Source organism: Capricornis sumatraensis, chromosome X (genome assembly GCF_032405125.1).
Source record: "Capricornis sumatraensis isolate serow.1 chromosome X, serow.2, whole genome shotgun sequence".
Lineage (NCBI taxonomy): Eukaryota > Metazoa > Chordata > Mammalia > Artiodactyla > Bovidae > Capricornis > Capricornis sumatraensis.
In genome coordinates, this window is record NC_091092.1 from 93,935,249 (window position 1) to 93,949,144 (window position 13,896).

At 37.2% G+C, this 13,896-nt stretch overlaps 1 protein-coding gene and 1 pseudogene across 1 annotated transcript in view; one reads left to right on the top strand and one right to left on the bottom strand.

Moving 5' to 3' along the window:
• Positions 1-13,896, top strand: part of KLF8 (KLF transcription factor 8) — a 121,351-nt gene that overhangs the window by 36,642 nt on the left and 70,813 nt on the right. The gene's annotated exons all lie outside the window — the stretch shown is intronic.
• On the bottom strand, positions 9,766-11,345 carry LOC138071186 (endogenous retrovirus group PABLB member 1 Env polyprotein-like; annotated as a pseudogene).

Genomic DNA, 13,896 nt, shown 5'->3' on the forward strand with positions numbered 1-13,896 from the left:
ATGGTTTTCTCAGGATATAAGCCCAGTAGTGTGTTTTTAGGGTTATATGGTAGTTTTATTCCTAGTTTATAAAGGAATCTCAATATTGTTCTCCACAGTAGCTGTATCAGTTTTATTCTCACCAACAATGTGAGAGGGTTGTCCTTTAATCCGTCTGCCTCCAACATTTATTGTTTGTAGATTTTTTTTTATGATAATCATTCTGACTGGTGTGAGGTGATATCTCATTGTAGTTTTGATTTGCATTTCTCTAATAATGAGTGATGTTGAGCATCTTTTCATGTGTTTATTAGCTATCTGTATATCTTCTTTGGAGGAATGTCCATTTAGGTCTTTTACCCACTATTTGACTAAGCAGTTTGTTTTTCTGGTATTGAATAGTATGAACTGCTTATATATTTTAGAAGTTAATCTTTTGTCTGTTGTTTCATTTGCTATTATTTTCTCCCATTCTGAGGGCTGCCTTTTCACTTTGTTTATAGTTTCCTTTACTGTGAAAAAGCTTTTAAGTTTAATTAAGTCACACATGTTTATTTTTGTTTTTATTTCCATTACTCTAGGAGGTGGGTCATAGAGGATCTTCTTGTGATTTATGAAATACAATGTTCTGCCTATGTTTTCCTCCAAGAGATGTATAGTTTCTGGTCTTACATTTAGGTCTTTAATCCATTTTGAGTTTATCTTTGTATATGGTGTTAGGAAGTATTCTAATTTCATTCTTTTCCATGTAACTGTCCAGTTTTCCCAGCACCACCTATTGAAGAGACTATCTTTAACCCATTGTACATTCTTTTGTTTTTTTAATTATGTAATTGGAGGAAAATTATTTTATAATATTTTGATGGGTTTTGCCATACATCAACATGAATTGGCCATAGTTATACATATGTCCCCCCTATCCTAAACTTTCTTCCCACCTCCCTCCTCACCCTGTCCCTCTGGGTTGCCCTAGAACACTAGCTTTAGGTGCCCTGCTTCATGCATTGAACTTGTACTAGCCGTCTGTTTTACATAAGGTAATATAAATGTTTCAATGCTATTTATTGTCTCAAATCATCCCACCCTCAACTTCTCCCACTGAATCCAAAAACCTGTACTTTTCATCTGTGTCTCCTTTCCTGTCCTGCATGTAGGATCATTTGTATTGTCTTTCTAAATTATATCTGTCTTTCTAAATTTAATAAGCTTCAGCTTCATCCACCTCATTAGAACTGACTCAAATGCATTACTTTTTATATTAACATTCAATTGTGTATATGTACCAGATTCCTTATCCATTCATCTGCCTATGGATATCTAAGTTGCTTCCATGTCTTAGCAATTGTAAATAGTGCTGTAATGAACATTGGGGCACATGTGTCTCTTTCAATTCTGGTTTCCTCAGTGGGATTACTGGTTCATATGGCAGTTCTAGTCTCAGTTTTTTAAGGACTCTCCACACTGTTCTCCATAGTGGCTGTACCATTTGCATTCCCACCAACAGCGTAAGTGGGTTCTCTTTTCCCCACACCCTCTTCAGCATTTATTTTTGTAGACTCTTTTTAACTTAATTTTTTTGATGATGGCCATTCTGACTGGCATCAAATAATACTCATTGTGGTTTTGATTTGCATTTCTCTAATAATGAGTGATGTTGAGTATCTTTTCATGTGTTTATTAGCCATGTGTATGTCTCCTTTGGATAAAGGTCTGTTTAGGTCTTTTCCCCATTTTTTGATTGAATTGTTTGTTTTTCTGGTATTGAGCTGCATGAGCTGCTTTTATATTTTAGAGATTAATTTTTTGTCAGTTGTTTCATTTGCTATTATTTTCTCCCATTCTGAGGGCAGTCTTTTCACTGTACATATAGTTTCCTTCATTGTGCAAAAGCTTTTAAGTTTGATTAGGTCCCATTTTTTACTATTTTTAAAAATTTCCATTTCTCTGGGAGTTGGGTCATAGAGGATCTTGCTGTGATTTATGTCAGAGAGTGTTCTGCCTATATTTTCCTCTAAGATATTTATAGTTTCTGGTCTTACATTTAGATATTTAATCCATTTTGAGTTTATTTTTCTGTATGGTATCAGAAAGTGTTCTAATTTCATTCTTTTACACGTATTTGACCAATTTTCCCAGCACCACTTGATGATGGTATTTTCTCCATTGTATATTTTTGCCTCCTTTGTCAAAGATAAGATATCCAAAAAAAAAGATAACGTATGCATAGGTTCGTGGATTTATCACTAGAAGTTCTATTTTATTCCATCTATTCTATATTTTTGTCTTTGTGCTAGTACCATACTCTCCTGATGACTGTAGCTTTGTAGTATATTCTGAAGTCAGGAAGGTTGATTTCTCCACTTACATTCTTCTTTCAGAAGATTGTTTTGGCTATGCAAGGTCTTTTGTATTTCCATACAAATTGTGAAATTATTTGTTCCAGTTCTGTGAAAAATACCATTGGTAGTTTGATAGGGATTGCATTGAATCTATAGATTACTTTATGTAGCACACTCATTTTCACTGTATTTATTCTTCCAATCCACAAACATAGTATATTTCCCCATATATTTCTGTCATCTTTTATTTCTTTCATTAATGTTTTATGGTTTTCTAACTACAGGTGTTTTGTTTCCTTAGGTAAATTTATTCATAAGTATTTTATTCTTTTCATTGCCATGGTGAATGAAATATTTTCCATAATAATCTCTTTCTGATTTTCCATTGTTAGTAAATAGAAATGCAAGGGGTTTCTGTGTATTAATTTTATATTCTGTGACTTTACTATATTCATTGATTAGCTCTAGAAATTTTCTGGTGGCCTCTTTCTTCTATGTAGAGAATCATGTCATCTACAAACGGTGAGTGTCTTACTTCTTTGTTTCCAATCTGATTTCCTTTTATTTCTTTTTCATCTCTGTTTGTTTTGGCTAGGACTTCCAAAGCTATGTTGAATAGTAGTGGTGAGAGTGGGCACCCTTGTCTTGTTCCTGATTTTAGAGGAAATGCTTTCAAGCTTTTGCCATTGAAAATAACATTTTTTTGTTTTTTGTTGTTGTTGTTGCTTGTTTTGGGGGGGTTTGTCAAATATGACTTTTAATCTGTTGAGATGTGTTCCTTCTGTGCCTACTTTCTGGAGAATTTTCATCATAAATGGGTGTTTAATTTGGTCAAAGACTTCCTCTGTGTCTATTGGAATAATCATTTGCTTTTTATCTTTCAATTTGTTATATGGTATATCACATTGATTTGTGTTTACTGAAGAATCCTTGAATGGCTGGAATAAAGCCCACTCTTTTTAATATGTTGTTGGATTCTGTTTGCTAGAATTTTGTTGAGGATTTGTGCATCTATGTACATCAGTGATATTGGCTTGTAACTGTCTTTTTTGTAATATCGTTGTCTGGTTTTGGTATCGGAGTGATGGTGGCCTCATAGTTCAGAAGTTTTCCTTCCTTTGCAATTTTCTGGAAGGAAAACAAGTTTCAGCAGGAAACATGTTAGTTCTTCAAATTTTTGGTAGAATTCACCAGTGAAGCCATCTGGGTCTGGGCTTTTGTTTGTTAGATCTTTTTTATAGTTTTGATTTCCATGTTTGTGATTGGTCTCTTCGTATTTTCTATTTCTTCCTGGTCCATTTATGGAAGGTTATACCTTTCTCTGAATGTGTCCTTTTCTTCCAAGTTGGCCATTTTATTGGCATATAGTTGATCATAGTAGTCTCTAATGATCATTTGTATTTCTATGTTGTTTGTTGTAATTTCTCCATTTCCATTTCTAACTTTATTAATTTGAGTCTTCTCCTTTTTTTCTTGATGAGTCTGTCTAATGATTTGTCTATTTATCTTCTCAAAAAACCTACTTTTAGTTTTATTGATCTTTGCTATAGTCTCCTCTATTTCTTTTTCATTTATTTCTGCTATTTTTTTAAATGATTTCTTTCCTTCTATGAACTTTGGAGGTTTTTGGGGGGTTCTTTTTCTAGTTGCTTCAAGTGTAAGATTAGTTTGTTTATTTGATGTTTCTCTTATTTCTTCAGGTAGGCTTATATTGCTATGAACTTTCATCTTAGCACTGATTTTAATGAATCCCAGAGGTTTTGGGTTGTCATGTTTTCATTATCATTTGTTTCTAGGCATATTTTGATTTCTGTTTTGATTTCTTCAGTGATCTGTTGGTTATTCAGAAGCCTGTTGTTTAGCCTGCATGTGTTTGTGTTTTTTTATAATTTCTTTCCTGTAGTTGATATCTCATCTTATAGCATTGTGATCAGAACAGATACTTGAAATGATACCAATATTTTTTTTCAATTTACCTAGGCTTCATTTGTGGTCCAGAATGTGATATATCCTGGAGAATGTTCCATGTGCACTTGAGAGAATGGTGAAATCCATTGTTTTGGAGTGCAATGCCCTGTAGATATCAACTATGTCCAACTGGTCTAATGTATCATTTGAAGTTTGTTTTTCCTTATTGATTTTCTGTTTGGATGATCTGTCCATTAATGTGATGAAGTATTAACGTCCCCCCCCCCATTATTGTGTTACTGTCACATTTCCCCTAATAGTTGTTACCTGTCCAGTTTCCCCAGCAGAACTAATTGAAGAGACTATCTTTGTGCTATTGTATATTTTTGCCTCCTTTATCATAAATAAGTTATATACCTGTGCGTGGGTTTGTCTCTGGACTTACTACCTTGTTTCATTGGTCTGTATTTCTGTTTTTGTTCCAATACCATACTGTTTTGAGGACTGTAACTTTCTTATATAGCCTGAAGTCAGGAAGGTTGTTTCCTCCAGCTCCATTCTTCTTTCTCAATATTGCTTTGGCTATTTGGGGTGTTTTGTGTTTCTATATGAATTGTGAGATTTCTTGTTCTAGTTCTGTGAAAAATACCATTGGTAATTTAATACGAGTTGCATTGAATCTGTTGATTTCATTTGGTAGTGTAGTCATATTCATAATATTGATTTTTCCAACACAAGAACATGGACTATCTCTTTGTTTATATTGTATTTGATTTCTTTTATCAGTGTCTTACAGTTCTCTGTATATAGCTCTTTTGTCTCCTTAGGTAGGTTTATACCTAGGTATTTTATTCTTTTTGTTGCAACGGTAAACAGGATTGATTTCTTAATTTCTCTTTCTGGCATTTCATTGTTAGTCTATAGTAATGCAAGTTATTTCTGTGTATTGATTTTTTTATACTGCTACTTTGCTAAATTCACTGATTAACTTTAGTAATTTTCTAAGAGTACCTTTAGGGTTTTCTAAGTATAGTATCATGTTGTCTGCAAGCAGTGAGACTTTTAATTCTTTTTTCCCGATCTGGATTCCCTTTATGTCTTTCTCTTCTCTGATTGCCATGGCTAGACTTCCAAAATTATGTTGAATAATATTAGTGAGAGTGAGTACTCTTGTCTTATTCCTGATCTTAGATGGAATGCTTTCAGTTTTTCACAATTGAGAATAACATTTGCTGTGGGTTTATCATATATGGCCTTTATTATGTTTAGGTAGTTTCTTTCTGTGTCCATTTTTGAAGAGTTGTTATCATAAATGGGTGTTGAATGTTGGAAAAATCTTTTTCTTCTTCAGTGGTGTATCACATTGACTTATTTGTGTATATTGAAGATTTCTTGCATCCCTGTTATAAACCTGACTTAATCATGGCATACAATCTTTTTAAAGTGTTGTTGAAATCTGTTTGTTAGAATTTTGTTTAAGATTTTTGCATCTATGTCCATCAGTGATATTGGCCTGTAATCTTCTTTTTTATGTTTTTTTCTGGTTTTGGTATTAGGGTGACATTGGCCTCATAGAATGAATTTGGAAGTGTTCTTTCCTCTGCAAGTTTTTGGAAGAGTTATAGGAGGATATGGATTAGCTCTTCTCTAAACAAGGTGAAAAAACAACCCTCAGGATGGAAGAAAGTAATAGCAAATGAAACAACTGACAAAGATTTAATTTCAAAATATTAAAGCAGCTCATACAAATCAAAACCAAAAAAAAAAAAATACAAAAAACAGAGAACCCAATCAATAAATGGGCAATAGACCTAAGCAGACATTTCTCCAAAGACATATAGATGGTTAATAAACACATGAAAAGATGCTCAACATCAGTTTATTAGGAAAAAAAATGTGAATCAAAACTACAATGAGATATCACCTCATGCTGCTCAGAATGACCATGCATAAAAAATTTACAAACAATAAATGCTGGAGAGGGCATGGAGAAAAGGGAACCTTCTTACACTGTTGGTGGAATTGTAAATTGATACAGCCACTTTGCAGAACAGTATGGAGATTCCTTTAAAAAATAGGAATAAAACCACTTTATGTTGCAACATTTCCTGTACTAGGCATATACCCTGAGGAAACCAAAACTGAAAGTGACAAATGTATCCCAATGCCATTGCAGCTCTATTTACAGTAGCTAGAACATGGAACCAACCTCGATGTTCATCAATAGATGAATAGATATAGAAGCTGTGTTACAAAGATACAATGGAATATTACTCAGCCATAAAAAGAAACACATTTGGGTCAGACCTAATGAGGTGGATGAACCTAGAGCCTATTATACAGAGTGAAGTAAGTCAGAAAGAGAAAAACAAATATCATATAGTAACACATATATATGAAGAAAGATGATACTGATGAACCTATCTACATCAGAGCAGCAGTGGAGACATAGACATCAAGAATGGGCTTATGGACACGACTGGGGAGAGAAAGGAAAGGGTTGGAGGTATTGAGTGAGTAACATGAAAGCATACATTACAATATGTAAAATACTCAGTCGAATTTTGCTTTATGACTCTGGAAACCAAAACTAGGGCTCAGTAACCACCAAGAGGGATGGGATGGGAAAGAGATGGAAGAGATATTCAAGTGGGAGGGGACATGGATAAACCTATGAATGATTTATGCTGATGTTTGTTAGAAACCAACACAATACTGTAAAGAAATTATCCTTCAATTAAAAATAAATACATTTTTAAAATAGTTGTTAGCATTTGCCTTATGGATTGAGGTGCTCCTATGTTAGGTGCATATACATTTATAACTGTTATGTCTTCTTCTAGAATTGATCCCTTGATCATTATGTAGATCTTTCTTTGTCTCTTTTAATGGTCTTTATCTGAAAGCCTGTTTTATGTGATATGATTACTGCTACTCCCACTTTCTTTTGGTCTCTATTTGCATGAAATATCTTTTTCCAGACCCTCACTTTCAGTCTGTATGTGGCCCTAGGTTCAAGGTAGATCTCTTGTACACAACATTTATAAGGGTCTTGTTTTTTTTTTTTTTAATCAATTTGTCCATTCTTTCTGACACACTAGTAAAGTAATGCTCAAAGTTCTCGAAGTCAGACTTCAACAGTACTTGAACCATGAACTTCCAGATGTTCAAGCTGGTTTTAGAAAAGGCAGGAACCAAAGATCAAATTGCCAACATCCGTTGGATTATCAAAAAAGCAAGAGAGTCCCAGAAACACATCTGTTTATGCTTTATTGACTATGCCAAATCCTTTGACTGTGTGGATCACCACAAAGTGTGGGAAATCTTTAAAGAGATGAGACTACCAGACCATCTGACCTGCCTCTTGAGAAATCTGTAGGCAAGTCAGGAAGCAACAGTTAGAACTGGACATGGAATGACAGACTGGTTCCAAATAGGGAAAGGAGTACATCAAGTTTGTATATTGTCACCCTACTTATTTAACTTATATGCAGAGTACATCATGAGAAACGTTGGGCTGGATGAAGCACGAGCTAGACTCAAGATTGCTGGGAGAAATGTCAATAACCTCAGATATGCAGATGACACCACCCTTATGGCAGAAAGCAAAGAAGAACTAAAGAGGCTCTTGGTTAAAATGAAAGAGGACAGTGAAAATTTGGCTTAAAGCTCAACATTCAGAAAACTAAGAACATGGCATCTGGTCCCATCACTTCATAACAAATATATGGGTAAACAGTGGAAACAGTGTCAGATTTTATCTTTTGGGTCTCTACAATCACTGCAGATGGTGACTGCAGCCATGAAATTAAAAGACGCTTACTCCTTGGAAGGAACGTTATGACCAACCTAGACAGCATATTAAAAAGTAGAGACATTACTTTGCCAACAAAGGTCCATCTAGTCGAGGCTATGGTTTTTCCAGTAGTCATGTATGAATGTGAGAGTTGGACTGTTAAGAAAGCTGAGTGCCAAAGAACTGATACTTTTGAACTGTGGTGTTGGAGAAGACTCTTGAGAGTCCCTTGGACTGGAAGAAGATCCAACTAGTCCATCCTAAAGGAAATCAGCCCTGAATGTTCATTGGAAGAACTGATGCTGAAGCTGAAAGTCCAATACTTTGGCCGCTTGATGTGAAAAACTGACTCATTGGAAAATAAACTGATGCTGAGAAAGACTGAAGGCAGGAGGAGAAGGGGACAACAGAGGATGAGATGGTTGGATGGCATCACCTACTCAATGACATGAGTTTATGTAAACTCATGATTTGAGTTGAGTTGGTGATGAACAGGGAGGTGTGGCATGCTGCAGTCCATGGGGTTGCCCAGAGTCAGACATGACTGACCGACTGAACTGAACTGTCCACTCTTTGTCTTTTGGTTGAATCATTTAACCCATTTATGTTTAGGGTAATTATTGATAACTGTAATTCCATTACCATTTACTTATTGTTTGGGGTTGGTTTTTATAAACATTTTCTATGTTTCCTGTCTAAAGAAAATTCTTTAGCATTTATTGAAGAACTGGTTTGGTGGTGCTGAATTCTATCAGCTTTTGCTTGTCTGTAAATCTTTCGATTTTTCCTTCAAATCTGAATGAGATCCTTTTTGGGTAAAGTAATCTTGGTTGTAGGTTTTTCCCTTTCATCACTTTAAATATATCCTGACATTCCTTTCTGGCCTGAAAAGTTTCTGTTGAAAGACCAGCTTTTTTTTATCCCTATGGTGATCAACTTGTATGTTATTTGTTGCTTTTCCCTTGCTGGTTTTAATATTTGGTGTGTGTGTGTGTGTGTGTGTGTGTGTGTGTGTGTGTGTGTGTTTAGTTTGATTAATATGTGTCTTGGGTATTTCCTCCTTGGGTTTATAAAAAAATGGAACTCTCTTGACTTCTTGAACTTGGGTGGCTATTTCCTTCTGAAAGTTTGTTGCTGAAACATGAAAAGACTGTGGGATTCTTGGCCTCTGGAGGAGAAGAATTCCATCTGGGGCCAGAGACCAGGCTTGATCGCTCAGAGCTTTTGTGCAATAGAGTTATGTTAAAGTACAAAAGGGATTCAGAAAGCTTCTGACATAGACATCAGAAGGTGGCAGAAAGAGTACCCCCTTGCTAGTGTTAGCAATGGAGTTATACACTCTCTAATTAGTTATTACAATGAATCAAAATAATGTCTGGAGGTTGTAAAGACCTCACTAGACCTACTCCCATAATTTACATTTTAAGATAACAGGATTAGCCAGAAGGTTTTTTTCCAGAGACTGTCCTCAAGCAGGATACATTATTGTTATATAATCCTAAGGAATGTAGAGGGACAAAAAAGTTTGTCCTTTCTTCCTCCTTGAGAATTCCAGACCCCTCTCTCCTTGGGGACACCTGGACTTCTTATCAACCTGCCTAAGAAATGACTCTTTTATTCCCCCTTTTCTTTCAGGAGAATTATGTTGCCAAGGGAAAGGGACGTCATTTTCATTCCATAACTACTTCCTGCTGTTGAGGGGCATGGTCCCTAAATTGTTGAGGCAACATATTCTCCTAACCCTCATATTGAGGGTCTCTGATCCAGGGGACCCAAGTAATAGTTGGAGGAGGCTGTGGCACTCGTAGGAGCTTGGACAACCACTTGTAACTTAAAAGCCTTCATGAGACTAGAAACAAATCCAATCACAAAGTTATGGATGCAGGGAGCAAACACCAAAAACCGAACAATCAGAATTATTGTAATTAAGATAGTTTTCCACCATGGGGAACTAGTTGGCGTCTCCCAAAGTGAGGCAATTGAGGCTTCAGGAATATCCATAGCCTCAATCATCTTGTTCATATGTTTAGTAAAATGAGTAGCATTAGTGGGTTTGAAAGATCCTCTGGAGAAGGAATTGGCAGCCCACTCCAGTATTCTTGCCTGGAAAATCCCATGGACAGAGGAGCCTGGCAGGCTGCAGTCCACGGGGTCGAAGAGAGTCGGACATGACTGAGCAACTTCACTTTCACTTTCAGTGCTCATATCAGGTATATATGTACAGCATTGGGTATGAATAATGGCACAAGTTCCTCCTTGTGCAGCTATCAGAATATCTAAAGCCAATCTGTTTTGTAAGACCACCTTTCTAATTTGTGCTTGTTCGGCATTAAGAGCTGCAATAGGTTTTGAGAATCTTGTAATGCCTGTTGAGTAAAATTAGTCAAACCATCCACTTGTAGCATAACATCTGTAGTTCCCAGAGAGGGAACAAATACTGGAGCCAAATAATCATACCAGTGAAATACAGACCTTGCCCACTGAGTTTTAAGGTGTGGTAAATTAGAAGGCTTTTTTTTTTGAAGCTCTGAAAATATAAAGCCGTGAGTAAAAGCTAGACCTAGGGTGCATCTCCCTATCCAACCAGGGGGAAGCCATGCCCGTAGGTAAGAGCCACGTATCCAGTAGGTCCCATCTGGAGCAAGCCAGTATGACTGAGATATCCAGTCCCAATCAGTGCTGGGCCAGACAAAGGGAGGACCTGCATTGGGGTGGGAAAACATGGGAATGATTGTATATTTCCTGAGGTAGAAATCCCAAGTGTTTCCAAATATTATAATTGAGTTGTTGACTAACTTCTGGGGATGGCTCTATCTATTCCCAGCATATAGAGGCAGTAGATATTAGACGTCCTTTTTCAGGAGTTAACCATATAACCCCATCCCATATTTGATAAACGTCAGATAAAAAACCATTAAATCTAGACCCATTTACCTTATGTGTAGTGAAATAGTCATTAAACTGAGACAATGTATAACCAAAACTAAAAGTCACATTATGTCCATAGTTAAAGTACAAAGTGTTGCACCAGTCCATCATAGGGTTGTTAGATGTCATCAGTTTAAGAAGAGGCATCTCTGCAATTGTTGTTCAAGATATTTGCAGACTTGGAGAAAGTCTTTTCCTTGAAGTGGAGATGTCCACCATGGGAAGCCTTCCACTGATGAAGAGGGGAGCACTCTGCAGACCCAGCAGTTAGACCAAGTGTGGAATGCAGCATAGGAGTGAGCCCAGGACAGGAAGGCATTGTCTTGAGGATCAAACGGCAGACTCAGGATTTTTGGATTCAGCAGTAGTAGGCACACATAGATTATCAGGCCCATCTGAAAAATACCAAGTCAGAGCATAGAAAGTACAGACATAAAATGACACCACTTAGTTCTGGTCAGTTTTTAACTTGAGTGTGATGTACACACGAATCAATTCCTGGCACTTTGACAGCTGTGGGAGAAGAAAGAATAACCTGGTAAGGGCCCTCCCAGAGGGGCTGGAGGGGTTGGCCCCCAGATCCCAATGTTTTTATCAGGACCTCAGTTCCTGGCTCAAATAGAGGCTTGTTTGACTCAGAGCCTGTGTCAGGAGTCGTCTCCCAGAGTTCTTTTAATGCCTATTGAAAAGCTGAGAGCTGAGTTACATAACTAGTTAATTCCAAGGCTCCAGGGTCTATAACAATGTCTATGCATAAGAAAGGCCTTCCATAAATACATTCAAAGGGGGACAGTCCCTCCTTTTAGGGGGCAGTTTGAGCCCTCATTAAAGCTATGTGTAGAACTTTAATCCAGTTGTCCTGCGTCTCTTGAGTTAATCTGTGCAGGTGTCTTTTGATAATGTCATTAGCCTTTTCAACCTTTCCTGAGGATTGGGGTCTCCAGGAACAGTGTAAGTGATATTCTATTCCTAGAGCTTTAGATACCCTGTGAGTTACAGCAGCTTTAAAGGTGGAGCCATTGTCACTCTGAAGGCTCCGTGGCAGCCCAAACCTATGGATAATTTCATGGATTAAAATCTTTATAACCTCCTTAGCCTGTTCGCTATGACAGGGAAAAGCCTCAATCCATACAATAAAAGTATCCACGCAAACTTGTAAGCAAGAATATCCATTAGCTTTTGGCATATGAGTCAAATCAATTTCCCAGTCCTCTCCAGGATATTTTCCTCTTCGTTGTAACCCAGATTTTGCTAGCTTTCCAGTCTTTGGGTTATTTTTCTGACAAACCTCACACCTTTTAATAATATTCTTTAAAGTTTTCATTACATTTTTACCATCAAACAAAGGAGAAGCCATCTGGTAAGTACTCTCTGCACCCAAATGAAAACTCTGGTATAAACCCTTAAGAATTTTCCATTGAGCATTTTCAGAAATTATTAATCGTCCATCTTCCAACTGTAACCATTTTTACCAGTAATTTTTGCTCTTCTTTTCTCATATCTTTCTAATTTTTCCTCAGTGTATTGTGGTTTCTCCTGTTCCACAGGACCTGTCTAGATTAAAGCCATCTGTAGTGAAGGGGTTTTGTAGATGCCGCTTTTCTGGCTTGACAGTCACCCAGCTGATTGCCTTCGGCTACTTTACTCCCATTCCTGTTCTGCCCTTTGCAATGCATAACAGCTACTTCTTTGGGACAATATATAGCAGTTAAAAGACTCTCGATCTCTCTGAAATGTTTATTAGGTTCTCCTGTTGCTGTTTTAAACTGTCTTTCTTTCCATATTGCAGCATGAGCATGTAAAGTCAAATAAGCATACTTAGAATCAGTATAGGTATTTACTTGCTGCCCTTTGCTTAACTCTAGAGCTCAGGTCAGAGCCATAAGCTCTGCTAACTGAGCCCTGGTTCCCTCGGGGAGAGATTTTGCTTCTAAAACCTGTTCAGCAGTCACCACGGTTTAACCTGCTTTACACTTTCCATCCCAAACAAAAGAACTGCCATCTGTAAATATTTCCATGTCAGGGTTGTCTAATGGGGTATCCATTAGATCTTCCCAAACTGCATAGTTTAAAGTTAGAAATCGGGAACAATCATGATCAGGTGTTTCATTTTCCTTCTCAGGAAGGAAGGTGGCAGGATTTAAATTTCCACAAACTTTAAGCTTAGTTACTGGTCCTTCTAACAACAATGACTGATATTTAAGAAGCCTACTGTCTGTCATCTAAATATTAACCTTAGAATTTAAGATTCCACTCACATCATGAGAGGTCAGTACAGTGAGGTATCATCCATTAATTACTTTTAAAGCTTCAGGTGTTAATAAAGCCATTGCCCCAATTACTCTTAGACAGTGGGGCCACCCACATGAAATTACATCTAGTTCTCTGTTTAGATAAGGAATAGGTTGCTGGTGAGGCCCTCGGGGTTGTGTCAAAACTTCTAAGGCCATACCCTTTCTTTCAGTGACAAATTAAATTCTCACCCGGTGGGCAAGCTCAAAGCTTGCAGGAGAGCAGTCTGAAGAACCTTAAAAGCCTTTTGAGTATCTGAAGACCAAACCAGTTTATCGGTTCGGGCCTGCTGAGTTTCAGCTATGAAAATGAAAGTGAAAGTGAAGCCGCTGAGTCTTGTCTGACTCTTTGTGACCCCATGGACTGTAGCCCACCAGGCTCCTCCGTCCATGGGATTCTCCAAGCAAGAATACTGGAGTGGGTTGCCATCAGCTGTAAGTTTATATAAAGGCCAGGCAAGTTCCCCATAACCTGGAATCCAAATGTGACAGTAGCCTGTGATTCCCCAAATTCCTCTCAATTGCCTTAAACTCATAGGTAGGAGATGATTTAGTATAAGTTTGATTCTCTCAGGGTCTATAGCCCTAGTCCCTTCTGATATGATTAGGTGCAGATATCTAACAGATTGTTGACAAAGCTGAGCCTTTTCTCTTG